Raw genomic sequence first — 17,287 nt, 5'->3', positions numbered from 1 at the left:
AAGCCTCTTCTAGTACATCCTATCTTTTAGCCCTGTCCTGGACTCACTCATGTTTGTCTCTCTCTTATATTGATGTGACCCACACTAGACACATTATCCCAGAGATAATCTCCAAAGTGATAAATTAATGGGAATAATCACCATTCTAGCTAAGGCAGCTCTATACATGGTTAGCCTACATCACCATTCCAGCAAATAATTCAGCTTGCTGTCCACCAGGACCCACAGGCTGTTTTCCAGGATGCTGCTCCTCCAATCTGCACATTTGCCTTTGCTGAACTCAAGCACATCCCACTTGGCTCAGGGCTCCAATCCCTGCCAGGACCGCCCTGCCCTCCGGCCCAACCCTCCTCCCAAGGGTGGTGTCCTCCAGGAACTCGCTGATGGTGCATTCTGCCTCACTGCCTGACCTGCTGACTGAGGAGTGTTAAAATAGTTTCACCCTAGCATCAACTCCCAGAAAGACTCCTTGTAAACAAGGAGATTTAAAACTTCGAACTATTGATTCCTACTCCTTAAGCCTGACGGTGCAATCAATTTGTCACCTATCGTGTAGTCCATTCATCCAATCCATACCCCCCCCCCATTTAGATACAAAGGAAAATACATCAAAAGCCTTGCTGAAGGTAAATGGCACTGTTTTCCCCCTCAAATGAAGAGGCAACTATTGTAGGAGGTAGTCAGGTTGGTCAGGTAGGATTTTTCCTTGTTACACGCAAGCTGGCTGTTCCCATTTAATTACTTTCCAGTCCTTCAAAAGCCTAGAAATAGTGTCTATGAGAATTTGCTCCATAATATTCTCAGGGAAAGAGGTGAAGCTAAAAGTGTTTAGTTCCCTGGACTCTCTTTCTTGCTTTCCTTTTGAATACAGTAATGTTTGCCCTTTTCCAGTCACCAGGGTTATCCATGTTGATAAAAAACAGTCTCACGGTGACATCTGTCAGCTCACTCAGCACCCTCAGCTGTTTATGTTCCTATAATAATAAGAATCCGTGGCTGCTTCAAACACCAGTCAGAAAATAACTCACAACTGAATGTCATATTAAAAAATAACAACATAGGAGGAGTAAGGACCTTGAGGCAGCTTATATCTGTCAAAACAAAAAAGAAGAGTTGGAACAACAAATGACCCCACAGGAAACACATCACTGGTCCTGGCTGCCACCTAGCCCAAGTTGCTGGTATGATCCAGGACCTACTGGGACACATCTTCTGATATTTCTGCTAAATCCACAAACTTGCTGTAAACCTATGACTGAAAGCACTGAAGTGTTACCCTAGCATTCCTTTAAGTTTGCTCTGCTTAGTTTAAGCTCTATACACCATGAACAAAAATGTTAATGAATTTTGAAGTAGGAATTTTTACTGTTTGTTGTCCACAAAACAGACAGAACAAATCTTCCCAGAGGGAAAGCCCAACCTTGGCTTGCAACTGGAATGTCTTGTTCTGTCCCAAACCACAAACAAGTTAAAGACACGTAACAGAAACTGCATGTAGCATGAACATTACCAGTCCAGCAGCCTTAGCAGGGAAGGCAAGGCCCCACAACAGCCTGTGGGACACTTTTTCCCAATTACAGTGACATACAAAGACACTAACAGAGAACCTTAAATAAGCTTGGGAATAAACAGTCAGCAATTTAGAGCTGCTAGCCTTTCCAGAATAACACGTTTATAGTTTATATGCAGCCTTTGATTCTATGCATTTAAAAGAAAAAGAAACTCCCCTTTCCTTCTTTCCAATGCTTTTAGAGGAAGGAAACAGTATTTTTAGATTTATTTCTGGAAGATCAGGATTAAAGCAAATGTCTGGTTAAAGTACAGATTAAATAAAAAAAAAAAAATGTATTTCTCAGCTACAGCATCTTCTGTTAAAGCAAACTGCACCTCAATCCAAGTGATGTAGTCCCATCTCACTCTCATGCTGAGAGAGCTTGCCATCAGGCCCAGCTGTAACATTTCAGAGAATTTTAGCACACTACTTAAGCCAACATCAGTCACAATCTACTCTTCCCACTAATAATAATCACAGAATCACAGAATGGTTTGGGTTGGAAGGGACCTTCAAGATCATCTAGTTCCCATCCCCCTGCCATAGTCAGGGACATCTTTCACTATCCCAGGTTGCTCAGAGCCCCATCCAACCTGGCCTTGAACACTTCCAGGAATGGGGCATCCACAGCTTCTCTGGGCAACTTGTGCCAGTGCATAACCACCCTGTGAGCAAAGGATTTCTTCCTAATACCTAATCTAAATCTACTTTTAGTTTAAAATCATTGTCCCTTGCCCTGTCACTGTCTGCTCGTATAAAAGTCCCTCTCCCTCCGTTTTATAACCCCCCTCAGTTACTTCCCTTGCTTTTCTAATGCACGCTTCACGTTTAATCCAGTCTAAATTCAGAATGCAACTCTTCAGAAAAGAGCAGTCATGAAACCTGATTATCTAGGAATTTTATTCACTGTAAAACAGATTTTCAAGCATGTGCCAGACATGAAGGACCCACAGTCTCCCACAGCTCAGCACTAAAGCCTGAATCTTATGAGATGGAAGACAGACACTCTTATTCCATTTCCTGAAGCCTGTGACAGTCTTCTGCTCCCCCCAGTGGCAAAAACTCAAATATAATCCACAAGGACGCCACTAAAGCAGCATCACTTGCTCATACAACAGTGTTCTTGGAGGTTCTTCAAACCAAAAATTTCCAGTATGTAAAGGATGTTTGTTCTACAAAATACAAACAAATGGTCTAAATCAGCATTCATCTTGAACCCACATTTGAGCAAAAAAAATTTAAGAACTGGTAAATACATTAAATTGTTCATAATGAAAATAGACTTTAAATTAATCTATAATCCTAAACTTGACTGTCACTTTCTCAGGTTATGACAAAGGGAAAAAAGGCCACCTTTAAAAGTAAAAACATTTTTATAGAAGTATTAGTAGCAATCTTCTGTTTAAGAAAAAGTCATAGAAAGCTGTTGCCATGCAGATACAGATATTATTTGCCTGCTCTTATCAGCCTTCTGATGTTTTCCTTCTCTTCAGCTTCAAAAAGTTTTTTTAAGAAATGAGCATAGTAAGAATAGTATTTTCTGAAAGGTGAACCAAATGAGTATTTAAAAAAATAATTCTGACATTTAGTGTAACTTTGAGGATATATCTTAGACACAGTAAACACTTATGTAAGTAGCAGTTTTCTATACTCAAAGAATGACCACAAAACTATGTTATTTCAAATATCTTTTTGCTTGTATTAGCAAATAGCCTCATCTAAGAACTAACTGACCTATATTTAAAATTTGCACACCACTTATGAAAAACGACTTTTAATCTTAGAGAGTCTTACAAATCTGAATTCAATGGGAGACAGCCAACAGCCATGGAAAAGCATAACACGTGTGAGGTGACATCTAGAAACTGCTTAACAAAACAACAAAATTTAGCAACTGGGTACCAGGGAGTGCAACTAAAACATCAACATTGTAAGACTTCAGCACTTCTGACAGGGATATTGACTTACTACTGAAACACTTCAAGAAAAGTGTAATTTTTACTTAAGCAAATGCTTGATTTTTAGCAGTTGTTAATGAGCAACACCGTGGCAGCCCTTTGACAAACCTGTCTTCAGTTTAGTAACAAAAATATCGAAGGACTGTCCTTTTGGTCAGGATAGGGTATTGTTCAAACTACACGCTCCAGAGAAGGCTCAGCAGCAGGCAGGCAGATGGCACAAACCCAGAAAAAGCCCTGGGAATGGCACTGCAGCCAACAGCAGAGGGACACCACAATGGGCTGGAGCACCTGCTCTGCAAAGAGATGCCGAGGGAGCCGCGCTGGCTTAGCCTGAAGATGTGATGGCTTCAGGGGTCCTGACAGCAGCCTGCTTGTTCCTACAAGGAGGAGACCAAGGAAATGAAGCCAAACTCTTCACAACAGAGCTGGGCAGAGGTTGAGAGACAACAGACACGAGTGAAAGCCAGAGAGGTTCACACGGGACATGAGGAAAAACGACTTTGTGTACAACAGTCAGGTTGCCCAGAGAGGCTGTGGCATCCCCATCCTTGGGGTCTCTCAGGACCATACAAGACAAAACCCTCAGTAGCCTGGGCTGAGCCCAGAGCTGACCCTGCTTTGGGCAGGAGGTTGGACAAATGATGTCCTGTGTCACTTTTGGACTGAATAATCCTGTGTTTCCTTACCAGCTACCTTCAGTAAGGAATGGTAAGAAAAGAACCCAAGGGCTTTTTTGCTTCATGTGCTGAATGAGGTGAGATAATGAACCCACATCTGAAGGGCCAAAACATTAACACAAGAGTTTAAATACCATATTTAAGAAAACCAATTACCAAATCACACTGGTCAAAACTGAACTCAGTGCTTTATTAAGTTAACTTAAAGCTTAATTCTTATATTTACCCCAGGTTTTATGCAATCCAAAAACTTTCCAGCATAGGTATTGAAAATCACCTATATGCTGTGCAGCTTTTAAATATATTTAAGTGTGCAGTGTTTCAACAAACTCGAAGCCATCTAGTAGGTTAGAGTATCCCCAAACAATGTTGCAATAAATACGGTTTAAACTGCATCTGAAGAACTTCTACGCTGGAGTTTTCCCTCTTATTGTCAAGGATTCCTGCACCAACCCTTTACTTCTAAATCAGAGAATAACAGCTTTCATTATTTTTGCATACTTCAAGTTTCTTAAGTGCTTTTGAAGTCAAAGCCCTTGAACTGTCACGAAGTGGTTCTCGCCAACCTTCCCGTCTCTCATTTGTTCTGAGGAACAAAATGATGAACTCCAACAGCCAGTGAAATAAATGCTACCCACATGGAGCAATCATGTCACATCTTGATATTAGCACTACTACAAGCAGCACTGAAACCAGCGAGGCAAGGTTTACACAACCATCTTTCACTGCATCTCCTGACAACCCTGGAAATGAGTTACAAGCCCGTAAAGCAAGAGCCATCGCTCAAACTTGAAGTAAAAGCAGCAGTGCTCATCCATTCAGGAAAGCAGAAAACCAACATGCTCAGTTTAAACAAGGTCTGTTCATCAGATCAAGGAGAAGAAAAGGAATTAAGAGACAAGTAGAGGGGGAGCAAGATTTGATAATTTCATTTTATATTATTATTCCATTTTTTTTTCTCTCCCAAAAGACGAAGGTGATAAAACTGGGGGATTGGCTGAAGCGGTCATTTATGTGGTTTAAAAACAGTGAGTTCATGAGTTTTAAGATCTAACAGATTTCTGAATTTCATTTCCATGCTTGCCTTTCCGACGTATTCTGCAGATTTTCCTTGAGGATTAAGATGACAGTGTGAGAAGCAGCTTTGTAAGAATTTTCCTCCCGCTCTCTTTTAATGATTTTGCAAGTGTTCATACCAGTGCACAGCAGCTCTTTGGCTTCACTGGCATGGCTTCCCTGAGTGCATTCCACTGAGGTACATCAAATGAAATACTGTTAGGCCGGTCCTTTTGATATCTCAAAAATAATCTGGATTTCAAACATTTCCCCCAATAATTACAGGAAGATTCACATTAAAAACAGTTCAGCTCTTTGCAGAATGAATTCTGATCTACATCTACTGGATACTGCCTGTCAGGAAACATGAACAGAATTACTGGTAACCATCTCCAGTGTCATAAAGGATTTGACACACTCTGAAAAACCATCAAGTTAGAACTTACAAGCTTCTTTATTCTACATATTTGGTATTTGTTTCTAACACAGATGACATGCTAGAGGCATTCATTTGTCAATAACTTTAAACCAACTGCAAACCATCCATAAATTATAATTTCTGCCTCTAGAGTAAGGACTGCCATGACAACAGAATCAGCTGAGGAATCTACTGTCTTCAACTACTTTATTTTCTAGATAAAGAGCAGTAAAGGTCTTATTGATTATTACTACTTGTTACTGCAATTCTTCAATGAAGTCTTCAATTATGTTCATCCATATGAGAAAGCTGTAGAGAACTGGAAATACAGTCACCAGTCACAGTGTCTACATTTTTAGCAGTAAGAATGCTATTGGTGTGTGCAAAAGGTCCCACAAGTTAAAAGTAGAAACAGTGTGCACTACTTGCAGACACTGAAATGCCTTTCAATGAAAAAGGGTCCTGTGTTCTAAATAGTAAGCTTTTCCTGAATGCCACAGAGATATCAGAGCTTTGCAGAGAATCAGCTGGAAACATTTTAAAACTATTAAGAATATTTTCTTCCAATGTCTTTCAAGGAAATGGCTCTACCATTTTAATTTAATCTTTTAAATAAACCGTGGAGGTAACAAGAAACAAAAAATTCAGTCTGGGAAGCTAAAGTGCTTTCTGGACCAGAAAGTCTAGAAGTGCTTGAGAAACTACAACCTGGTTGTAGTTAGTGTAATGTACAGGCCAGACTTACACATGCAGGTGTGTACACACCCCATGCACTCACACTGCAGTGACTCTTGACATTTCTTAGCTTCTGTTCCCTTGAGTGCTGTGTTATTACTCTTCCACACAGTTCTCTGTCTTTGTTCCAGCTTTACAGAGGTGCAGTTTTCAGAAATTTTTACATGAAAATGAAGCAGGGGACTGCAGTCAGAATCTCTCAATATCACTTCAACACAGTTGTCAGAAAATGACACACTGCTACTCTAATAGATGTGTCACTATAACATTAAACGAAGAAATCAAATAAATCTAATTTTGTTGAAGTCTCACACTGATTAATATATTCAGTAGTCCTATTTAAACAAAATCTAAACTGTTCTTACTTGATTTCAACACAGACAAGCTAATGAAATAAAAAACTGCATTCAATGGATCAAATTATCACCTTGAATCTAACCTGTGAATGAGAATCATTACAGGACAGAACAAAGACAAGAACACCTTAGTGCTCAGGGCCCCGAGTTGATGAATTAAGGACCCTAAACATACCTTCAGAGGGCAGTGCCACGTGAAGATACCCGAACGGACTGGACTGTGGGTCAGCTGGAATTTCTAAATGGGATAACACAGAGCTGGCAGTGAAGATCTCAAAAACAGTCCAGCCACGTGAGCAAGAAGCTTCTCTAGGGCTATTTGGCTTTTCTTCCTGTGGGGCCAGGTGCAGCTTTGCACTGACATGCATTTCAGTGCCTGAGGTATTTGACTGACAGTCATTGAGAGATCACAGCATCAAGCTAATTGAATCAAGGATATGCCCTTTGGCTTCACTTTCTGCTTCACTAGACTTTCTCTGTGATCTTGGTTAAGTAAACCTCTGTTTCTATTTCCTATTTGTGCTATCATGATACAAAATACTCCCCATCATTAAAGCAAGTAAATACAACAGTGAGATACTAAGGCTGTAATGGAAGATTGTGGGGAATGTTCTCATCCCATTCTGATCACTGATGCAGTTAGAAATTAAATTCAGCCTAAACCTGTCAAGTACCATTTTTAAAAATCAAACTCTCTAGGTCTAGGAAACATTCAAGATCAAGTAAGCCCTTCAGTAGCTGGTTTTCCTCTTCCCCCTGACCAGTGCCCATCTGTAACCAGCAACATCTTACAGATGTTTCTGTAAGATACATTTTCAGATAAAATTCTGAGGATCTGGTGAAGTCTCATCACTCGTAATTATTTCATTTGAGTCACATCACTGCCTCAGTCCCTCATCTTCTGTGCCAATCCTGCCTCCCACTGGCACTGCCATGATCCATGGAGCAGCAGCCAGAACCACACAGTACCTGGAGATACTTCCAGAGGCAGCACTGAAGTACTCACTTTGACAGTCTAAATGTGGGAGCTACTAAAGATATCTGTCTTTTCTTTGCTCGTAGAGAAAACAAACGCGCCGGGCAGTGTGGGATGAGACAGATGGCATTACTGAAAATTGCATTGTTCAAGTCGTGCCTTTTCCTTCTCTGCCATGATATGACAACCTTGATGTGTCAGGGTATTTTCTCCAGGAAGAAAATAAAATATTTCACCCTATTTTTCAGAACAGTGAAAAAGAAAGAAAAAGTCTAACTTAGTTTTCCCAGGTAAGGTACAGTCTCTAGTATCAGATAAATTTCTATTTAGTAAAATTGTTCAAAATTGTATGGATCTCCTGCTTTTTAAACACAGTTCTGAAAACCTTTTTGTATTTCTTGTTTCTCAATACATTTTCCCCCTCAAAAACCTCCATCATATTCTGAATATATTTAAAATAATGCAATACAGCCATTTTCCTTTTTCGTTTTTAACTTAATCATGGATCACACCTAAAGGCACCTCCGTAAAAAGACTCCATAACAAATACTGTTCAGTGAAAACCCTGAAGGTCATTCCACTAAAGATGTTACTCAGTTTTTGTCACCAAACACTATGTTTTCACAGATTAAAAGGTCTTTATTTAATTGCCATATGCTAATTTTCATGTAAATGACAGATTATCTACTAATTTGATTATGTTATGATACCTGTACAATTCCCTGGGAAAACCTGTACACATTATTATACATATCATGGCAGAATATGCAAAAGGACCATCAGAAATATAAAACCAGACAAATTTAGGAATAAACTTTAAAGACTGAAAATACTGAACTGCTCATTAAAGTAATCATTTATACATAAACAGGAAAGCACAGAACATGAAAACCTTTTGCTGTTTGATGTTTTCGGACAAGATATGAATTGCACACAAGTCCCTTCAAACGGCCTGAAGTACGTAATAATTAACTTTTTTATCCCCTCAATGGTTGTGCTTTGGAAGAGCATAAATTTTTGACTGGCTTAAATACAAAAAAGTCACTGTATGGCACATACTCCCATTAACTTCAGATTTGTTTTAAGAACACACAATTCAATTGCCACTTTCTTAAAGCCACTGAGATGTTCAAAATACAAAGCTATTGTCTCCCTACCACAATACTGAAATGTGCATAGGACTGAATATCCTAAAAATATTTTAAATACTGATGCTCTCTGAAGCATAAAATAGTATTCCATATTCTCTTAAAAATATGGATGTATGTATAAACATAAGGATAGTGATGCTCTTTTGCACTAAAAACACACTGAAAAAATGTTAACACTTATGTATCATTTTGAGAAATATTCCCATACTTTTTTCTGGAGAAGAGGTAAGGCTGGAAATTCTGACCTACAAAAAGGAACATTTTACTCTTGGGAATCTTTTAGGAAATTTTAAGTTCCAAACACTCACGTTACACAAAATCATTTGCTAAACTTTTATCAACGGACATTCCCACTAAATACTTTTCCATTATTGAATTGCAATGATCTGGCATATACCTGGCTAAAATCTGCCCAAAATCACAGCACTATCTAACACTCATTTTAAACCTCAATGTACTGAAAATGCAGACACAATTCTCAGCTCATTCAGCAAGGACTTAGCCAACTCCTTACCATTTCCACTCTCTTGGTACAAAAAAAACTGAAGTTTTTTAAAAACCAAACCAATTCCAAACATTTTAGGTCTTCACTTTAACAAGCCCGTTTCTCAACTTATAATAGATACATATAGAAAGAACTAATAATGCCTTCTTTATTTTTCCATAAAGTCTCAGACTGAATGCTGACATTACAGCCAATTATTTTAAATGAGGACTGGTGTGCAGTTTCTTTTTCATTTAGCAAAGTAAATTTAGCTCATGCTTGTGAAACATAGTTCCACTCCTTCCTCCACTCTACAAAAAAAGGAAACTAAAAAATGGCATTCTTCTCTTGAAAGTATCAGATTGTAGCACACTGTCTAAAATGGGTCAAGATCTGATGCAGAATGCTGACAAGGTTTTTAGACACAACCTTCAGCCTAAAAATTGTCACAGGCTCTCTCCATCTGGCCCATCAACTGAGTTTGTGCAATTGTCAGCAGTAGTAAAATCTTTCATTTAGAACACAACGTGAATGGAAAAAGACTGAGCCTTCACTGTCCAAAAGATTTTAATCATTCAGAAAACAGTTGGCAGGCAGCCTAAGTGATACATATACAAGAGGTTCCCCTTCACCCCACATCCTCTTCTGATTTTCTTTTCCCCGTGCAAACATTTATATTTAAAAAAAATAAATAAATTCAAGCGCAAAGTTTATTTAAACATTATTTCAGCAGTGGCGCTTCCTCGAAGTGACTAAGGCCACTACACCACATTCTTACTGCTGTCCTAGTGAAGAAGTGCCACACAAGTCAGTAACTCTTTATTCATGTGAAAAACAGAATACAGTTTTTCATCCTCTTAAAAAAAAAAAATAAAAAATAACTGAACCAGTTGAAATACAGGCCTTATATTGCCAGTCACAAAGAGGTCCACAAAGATCCTTCCAGAGACCTACAGCTTCTGAAAATCTGAGAGGGAAGTCTACATAGTGGAGTTGTAAAAACTCAAACCTTACACTCTGGTATTTTATTGTGAGTTACAATATATTGATCTACAATAAAATAAAATAAAATCCTACTGATGGCTGGCATGTCTAAAAAGAGATTATATAGTTCCTTAAAATCAAGAAGGGTACTTTTATTCAATTTCAGTTCTCAATTCAGTGCAATTTAAATGCACTCTGAATAAAGCAGCCCTTACACACATTAATCCTCCTTCTCTGCATATTCTGGGTGTGTAAATATATATGTGCAACACACCTAGAAATAAAAGGAAATCAACAAAATTAACACAGTTGTTGTCAGGTTCTCTGAGATCTCAAAATAACCTGTTTATGCACAATCACCATAAAGATCATAAAATACAAGGCAATTATTTTCTACATGCTACCCATGACCAAAAGTGGACTTATATGTTAAATAAAATGGGTATAGACAAGAGTAGCACTGCGGAGTAGGCAGTATCTTGTCTATAAAATCTCAGTTAACCTCTATAACTATAATGTAAGAATTCCTCTTTTAGGAAAACTAACCAGAGTCAGCACTTACTTCAAAGGCAAGAACAAATATTATTCTGAAGAGTAAAATAGATGAGATCAAGGTTATAAAAATAACTTGAGATGTTCGACGCTTGCAAGTTTCTGCTTTCCCTGAGACTAAAAACTGTTCCCTTATAAAACCTGCGAAATACGACTTTTTACAATTTAAATATCCCATTTCAAAGGGATATCTCAGTAGAATCATACTAAGACCAAACTTATTCAGCAACCCAAATCAGTAATCTCACATGTTTGCATGCTCACAGTGATAAAGGAATGAAGCCAAAACAGCTAAACGCTACTTTTTTTTTGCACGTATTTATCTTTTATAAGTGTTTCTTTTATACTGCCACTCCAATTGCCTGATCTGCAGTCACTAATGCAAGTCTTTTCCTTTCTTATCTCTTCGTTACCTTTCTAAAAGGGCTTAAGTTTTCTAGGTTTGCTGTTTATCCAGAAATTGTCCTATGGCAAATCTGTGCAGCTTCACAGCATTTTCCACATCTCTGTGAGACACAGCTCAGGGCACCTGAAGGCAGCACCATCATGAAACGACGTACTGCGGTTATAAGAGTGAAAACTTAGTATTAGAAACAGCATGCTTTGAAGATAACAAGCCACTACAGTGATATATTTTGCACAACACAGGTTTGCAGTTACCCCTGGCTGTCTCTCTCTCATCATTTCTCAGAGTGGCACAACCCTGTTCTGGCAGCCAAAGTGCCGGTTTTCTGATGGGTTATGACAGCCCTTTGCCACCACAAGGCCTCAATTAAATGCATTATCCTCAGGCTTTAACAAAAATCTTAACCACTACGTCCATTCAGACCGTTTTTCCCCAGAACTCTGCACCAGGGGGTCAAGCAAACTCACATTCAAGCACTCAAGATTCACACACTCCACTCTCCACCCTTCCAGCCGGGACTGTCACAGCGCTGATGAAGCTTGTGGGTTTATTGATTTTACTCCCCCTCACCAGGTCAATTGGAATCATAACAGGGGTTATGCTTGGCACAGATCTCTTTTGTCAGGCTCAGTGAATTCACTGACAAGCAGTTTTTCCCATTGTAATTCAACTCTCTTATCCAGAAGTATATGCGTGCAATCCCAACGGGATAAAGAGCATCCGCTTGTAAAAACAAACTGGCTTCCCAACCCCAAAAATGCATGTGAATGCATCACAGTTAAGACCTCCAATCTCAATCTAGTGATAAACTCCAGCATGTCACTACTGAAACCTTAAAACACTCATGAAGTTCTATCATGATATTAAATCATCTTCACTCACTCACAGGTAAGTGCAACCAGGAAACAACTTTTTCTAAGGGTGGGTGGTGGGAGTGGGTGGTGTCAGAGTTTATCAATTCACTCACTGCTTTTTACAACCCTAGTTTAGATGTTTTAAAAATATGTTGCTAACTGGCTTTGCTACAAGTTAAATGCCTTGCATTAAAGAATTTAGAAGTCATATTTTGCAGAGGCTGTAGGAGGAAAACAAAATTTTAAATCAAGTGCAAGAACTAAGCTTTGATAGTACTTTGAATCATAAATCCTGCCTTCCCCTTATTTAGAAGTTAATTAAATGTTAAGCTGCATCAAACAATCACTTTATCTATGACAAAGACTATAAATTTGTTAAAAAATTCTTATTATAGAAGTGCAGAGTTTCAGTCATAACAAAGAACTGGGAGATACCTTTTTCTATTCCTTTGCTGGTTAAAGAAGGAAATACATGCATATCAGCAAAACTAATGATGACAACAGCTAAGTCACCCCATTAAGCAATTTGTGTTGAAACCAAGTACTGTAAATATCCTTCAGCATTGTCTTACAGAAATAAAATTCTCTTTTGCAAGACTACGCTAACTCCCTCTAAAATATGAGATACACAAAATAAGCTCAGTTTTAAACCAAAATTGGCTTAAAAGAACAAAATGAAAAATGACTGAGAAGTGGCAGTTGAAGAACTGTTGCTATATTTAGAATAGTTAGCTAATTTGAAGTCAGAACAAAAAAGATATATGCTCATTTTTTTGCACAGCCCAGTACTCCTTCTCAAAAAGCAATTCTTCTCCAGTAAAGAAATTAATACATATGTACCAGAATTATTTTACTGAAGTGAGCAATGGCAGAGACATTTCAAACAGACACCATTTATAAGAGAGTAGAGACAAGCACGAAGCTGAGTTTTATCTGAGATATCTAAAGGCATTAGAAAGGGAAGAGATGAATATCAACTCACCAAAACCACCGGCGATCTAACAGCAAGGCTTGTCTCACATCTCAAGTTCCCAGTTCCAAGAGAAATCACATGTGCACTGATAGAAAGATGACAAAAGGGCATGCTGTGCTCTCCTCTACTTCAGCTGAGTGACAGCTCCACTAACAGGGAACCGAGACACGCCGCAAAATCTGAAACAGGGGGGACCTGAGATGAGCATGCTCAGTGCCTAATTTAAAATGGCCTGATGTTTCATCCCAGCGTGAGATGGCCTACTTCCAAACAATTTCAGAACTTTAAGTCAAATCTAAAATCATTAACTGGAATACTCAAAAAAACTCAGCCACCAAGCAGTATTGATTTTTTTCTTTTTTTTTTTTTTTTTTTTTTTAAATCTCTGCTGATGCACAGATAATTATTTGCACTACTTCCCTGCAGGGCATCCTAAGGCTTAAACACTATCATCATGTGCTTCACTGTAATTACACCATGCCACTGTAACGGATTGAAAGACCTTTTCAGGACACCATATAATATGAATGCTCAGCAGCAGAGTTCATAAATCAGACCAAGACAACAAATCTGCTGAGTATCCTCCAAACTGATTTAAAAATTATACTACCTGGTGATTTCTGGGCAGCTTTTTTATTATTATTATTTTATTTTTTTTAGGGTGGGGAAGGCAAGAAGGAAGGCTTGAGAACTGTCTAACAAGTGATGGCTTGAGAACTGTCTAACAAGTGATTCATGTTCCAGAGCAGTTTACCTCCACTTAAAATCTCTTTATACATAAGGAAACCATTTAGCTTCTTAATGAAACCATTTACTTTGATATCAAAACTCAGGTTATTCACATGCAAAAATCCTCTGTCAAAGAAGAAGATATTCAAACCTCTTCCCTTTAGAGATTAATATCTCTTAATACACCCACAGACAGACACAAGTAGTACAGAAGTCTTCTATGTTTTGGTTTTCTCTGTCTCACAGGCCTCTTTCCATATTTATTGTATATTCATTTTTACAAATGAACACAAAAAGTCTTTCTCCTCTTTTAAGAAGACAAAAAGCTGCACCCCAGGCACTTCTTTTTTTTTTTTTAAATGCTTTCCTGTTTATCATTGAAGCTGAAAGCACAGCCAGGCAGGTTCCTTTATAAATGCTATATTTTAAAAGATACTGTATAAAACCCAGCACCACCCATCTCCTGGTCTGTAACACACCTGGGCACAGCAAAACTACTTGGAATAAACTCTACCATCCTTTATTGACTCTCTGTTTTTAGTATGGTGGATATTGGTTAATACAACGTTTGGAAGAAAAGCAAGACATTATTCTTAAGCTTCACTAATATCTACAAGTAATTTAAAAATGAGGCTTTTCTATCCATACAAAAATGCTCATTTTTACTCTGAGAATCTGCAACTTCAGACATAGAGATCTGAAGTCTAACACTTACACACTGCACTCCTATGCTTTAAAAATCCTCTTGGTATGGAAACAAAATATTTACTAAGCTAATTATTTTAACATTAATCCATGCCCTTTGCCTTTGAGCTCACTCAAAATTATAGGATGTATTTTTACTTCAGAAATTTCTTCCAGGCATAAACCCAGAAGTCAAGATGCACAGCAGAGCTATAGCACAGTTGAACTTGATTTCATGAACAAACTGAAACATTCACTTTAATACTCCAGAGATAATATTACAGCACTATAAAAAGAATTTTATTGATAATAATGTAACACTAACTGCATTCAATTGATTTTTAATCCCATAATATCTTGGGATAGTTACTTTTCTTACACCAATACATACAAACCCCAACCCTTGCTAAGATCTGTCCTGGTTGGAAAATTCAAATGAATTTCTTAGTCTACCACTAGGAGATGAAAAGTCTGCTTCTTGATAAGAATTTCAATATTTCTTCACCAGCTAATGAACACTTTAAAGAAAAAGGAAATTAGTATTAAATCACATATCACATTTTTATCTAATCTTCTCTCATCACTTAACTCTTCATCATTTACTTTGTTATTGCTCTCTGAACTGAACAGATTCAGACTGGTGAATTACAACATATTTTTAAAATGTAAGATGTCGACAACATAAAAGTTGCCTCCTGAGTGAGAAATATTTTCATCCAGGCAAGTTTGCTCTAGCTTCATTCTAAAACCAAAATAAATGAATGTCATGGAAGAAAGATTAATTGTACAAATCTGTAGCTACCTAACCAGTAGTTTGCAGATTCCACATAGAGAAGATGAAATGGAAAAAGAAGCCACTAACAAAATCCCTTAAAACTGAAGTAAACATTGTTCTCTTGTTTCAAGTTCATTCCCCTTCACTTCCCAAAATCCCATCGAGCTGAGCATAAATTACGAGAATTTTCTTCAAGCTAGATAGCAATTTGCAAGTTCAAAAGGTCTGTTCTGAAGTTAAATTTTTGTGGGTATGTTCTCCCCCAGAAGACAAATTTTAATGGAAAAAAACCCCTCTCTGCATTTCTTGGACAAGTGCTCAACTTTAGAAAAGGTTAAGGAAATTTCAGGACAATTTTGGTCTTTCTTTTGACAAATCTGTATTTTAGTCTCTTAATGACCTACAAATTGTAGGTCAATAATGAAATGCAAAGGGGCTATGAATAGCACATAAAACCAAAATACTTTGATCCCACAACTACTTGTAAAGAAGTCTCTTGCTGAACTTGAAAGGGTTCCTTTACAATGACATAAATTTGAGTTTCGAGATCTGTATACTTGATAAGAAAGTTTTACAGTAAATTAGTATAAATTTGCTAACTTAATCTAATAAACATCTCTTGAAAGAAAAAAGTAATTGAATTAATACATAAGTATGAAAATGTACCCTGTACACAGGACTTCTGGAAGACAGTTCTTCTTCTGAACATGACAAAGCTGGTACTAAAATCAAACACCAGCCCTGGAAGCTGAAACATTTTTCTAGAGTTTCTCCACTGATATTTAAACCAAAGTCTTGTTGTCACACAACACACTAAAACTGTGCCAGACTCCCGTGTTAAAAAGGCTGAGTTCAGTGAGCCCTCCCAGAGTGTGACAGGAACACAACTCATTTCAGTAAACTCAGCACACACGGAAGATGAGACAGAACATGTCCAGTGACTGAGGTGGTGGTGGTGGTGCTTCGTGGTTTTTTAATTTTAATATATTTACCAAGAAATCAGGTGGTAAATACTTTAGACATCTTTCTTATTAACAGCTTCTTGGCAACAGTTCACACACGAACAGCTCTGATCACCTGTTCTGGCAGGAGAGCAGCTCATTTTACTAAGATGGGTATTCAGTATTATATTTGGGTTTGGTTTAAGTCTCAGTATCAAACTCACCACTATTTCAGAATGAAGTATGATGCATTTTTAAGCTTATTACTAGGCTTTGTACGGATTTTATTAAAAGCAATGACTTATGTAATGGATGTTTTTAACTAAACATGATGAATTCTTCAGTAAATTATATACAGCTGAGTTTCACAAGACTTTCTGGTATCCTAAAAAAAAAATTCCACAATTATATCTCTTATACATGAGCTCTTTCAGCTCTCTTCCCAGTTTTGGCATGATGACACAAGCAGCTTTCCTGGATTTGGTCTACTAGAAGTAATATCTCAAGATGTCCCTCTCAAACACCACATCACAGCTACATAAGAATTCCTCCTTTTCAATAGAAAGCTACATTCTCCAGAAATGTGTAGCAATTTAAAATCTGTTTGCCATTATGGTTTTACATCTTATCTATCAGCTGACCCATTCAAGTGGAAAGAACATTTTTCAAACAGAATGAAGAAAAAGCATGTACCTGGATCTGGACAACCACAAGAGAAAAACTACATATGCAAAGTTCAAATGATGAGTAATTTTTCTCTTATTTACATAATATCATTCAGATTCTTGTTTCTATTCATAGTTTTGTCTGTGCTACATATTTTCAGTGTGTCTACTGTGTAATGTTTTACTCTTCCTATACCAAACAGCATACTTCTCTGCTTTTTTTTCTTTTGTAGTTATTCCTGCATCTCACTTGAAAATTTTATCTTGGTTTACAGCTTTTCTTTCCATCCCATGTGTTATTTTTGCCTTCTTAACTGTCTTCTTTAATATTTTCCTCAGTAACTCATGTCCTAGTGCC

General features: G+C 37.7%; 1 protein-coding gene across 13 annotated transcripts in view; it reads right to left on the bottom strand.

Moving 5' to 3' along the window:
- PLEKHA5 (pleckstrin homology domain containing A5) overlaps positions 1 to 17,287 on the bottom strand; it is a 166,855-nt gene that overhangs the window by 91,473 nt on the left and 58,095 nt on the right. The window contains exon 1 of one of the 13 annotated variants that reach the window (XM_064654400.1): positions 13,145 to 14,205. The exons of the other annotated variants lie outside the window; for them this stretch is intronic. The gene's annotated coding sequence lies outside the window, so the exon portion shown is untranslated. Of the gene's footprint in view, positions 1 to 13,144; positions 14,206 to 17,287 lie in introns of those variants that run through there. 13 annotated transcript variants of the gene reach the window in all.

The sequence above is a fragment of the Pseudopipra pipra genome, chromosome 5, assembly GCF_036250125.1.
Source record: "Pseudopipra pipra isolate bDixPip1 chromosome 5, bDixPip1.hap1, whole genome shotgun sequence".
Lineage (NCBI taxonomy): Eukaryota > Metazoa > Chordata > Aves > Passeriformes > Pipridae > Pseudopipra > Pseudopipra pipra.
The sequence above is the reverse complement of the archived record's forward strand: the minus strand, read 5'-3'. Positions and strand labels throughout refer to the sequence as shown.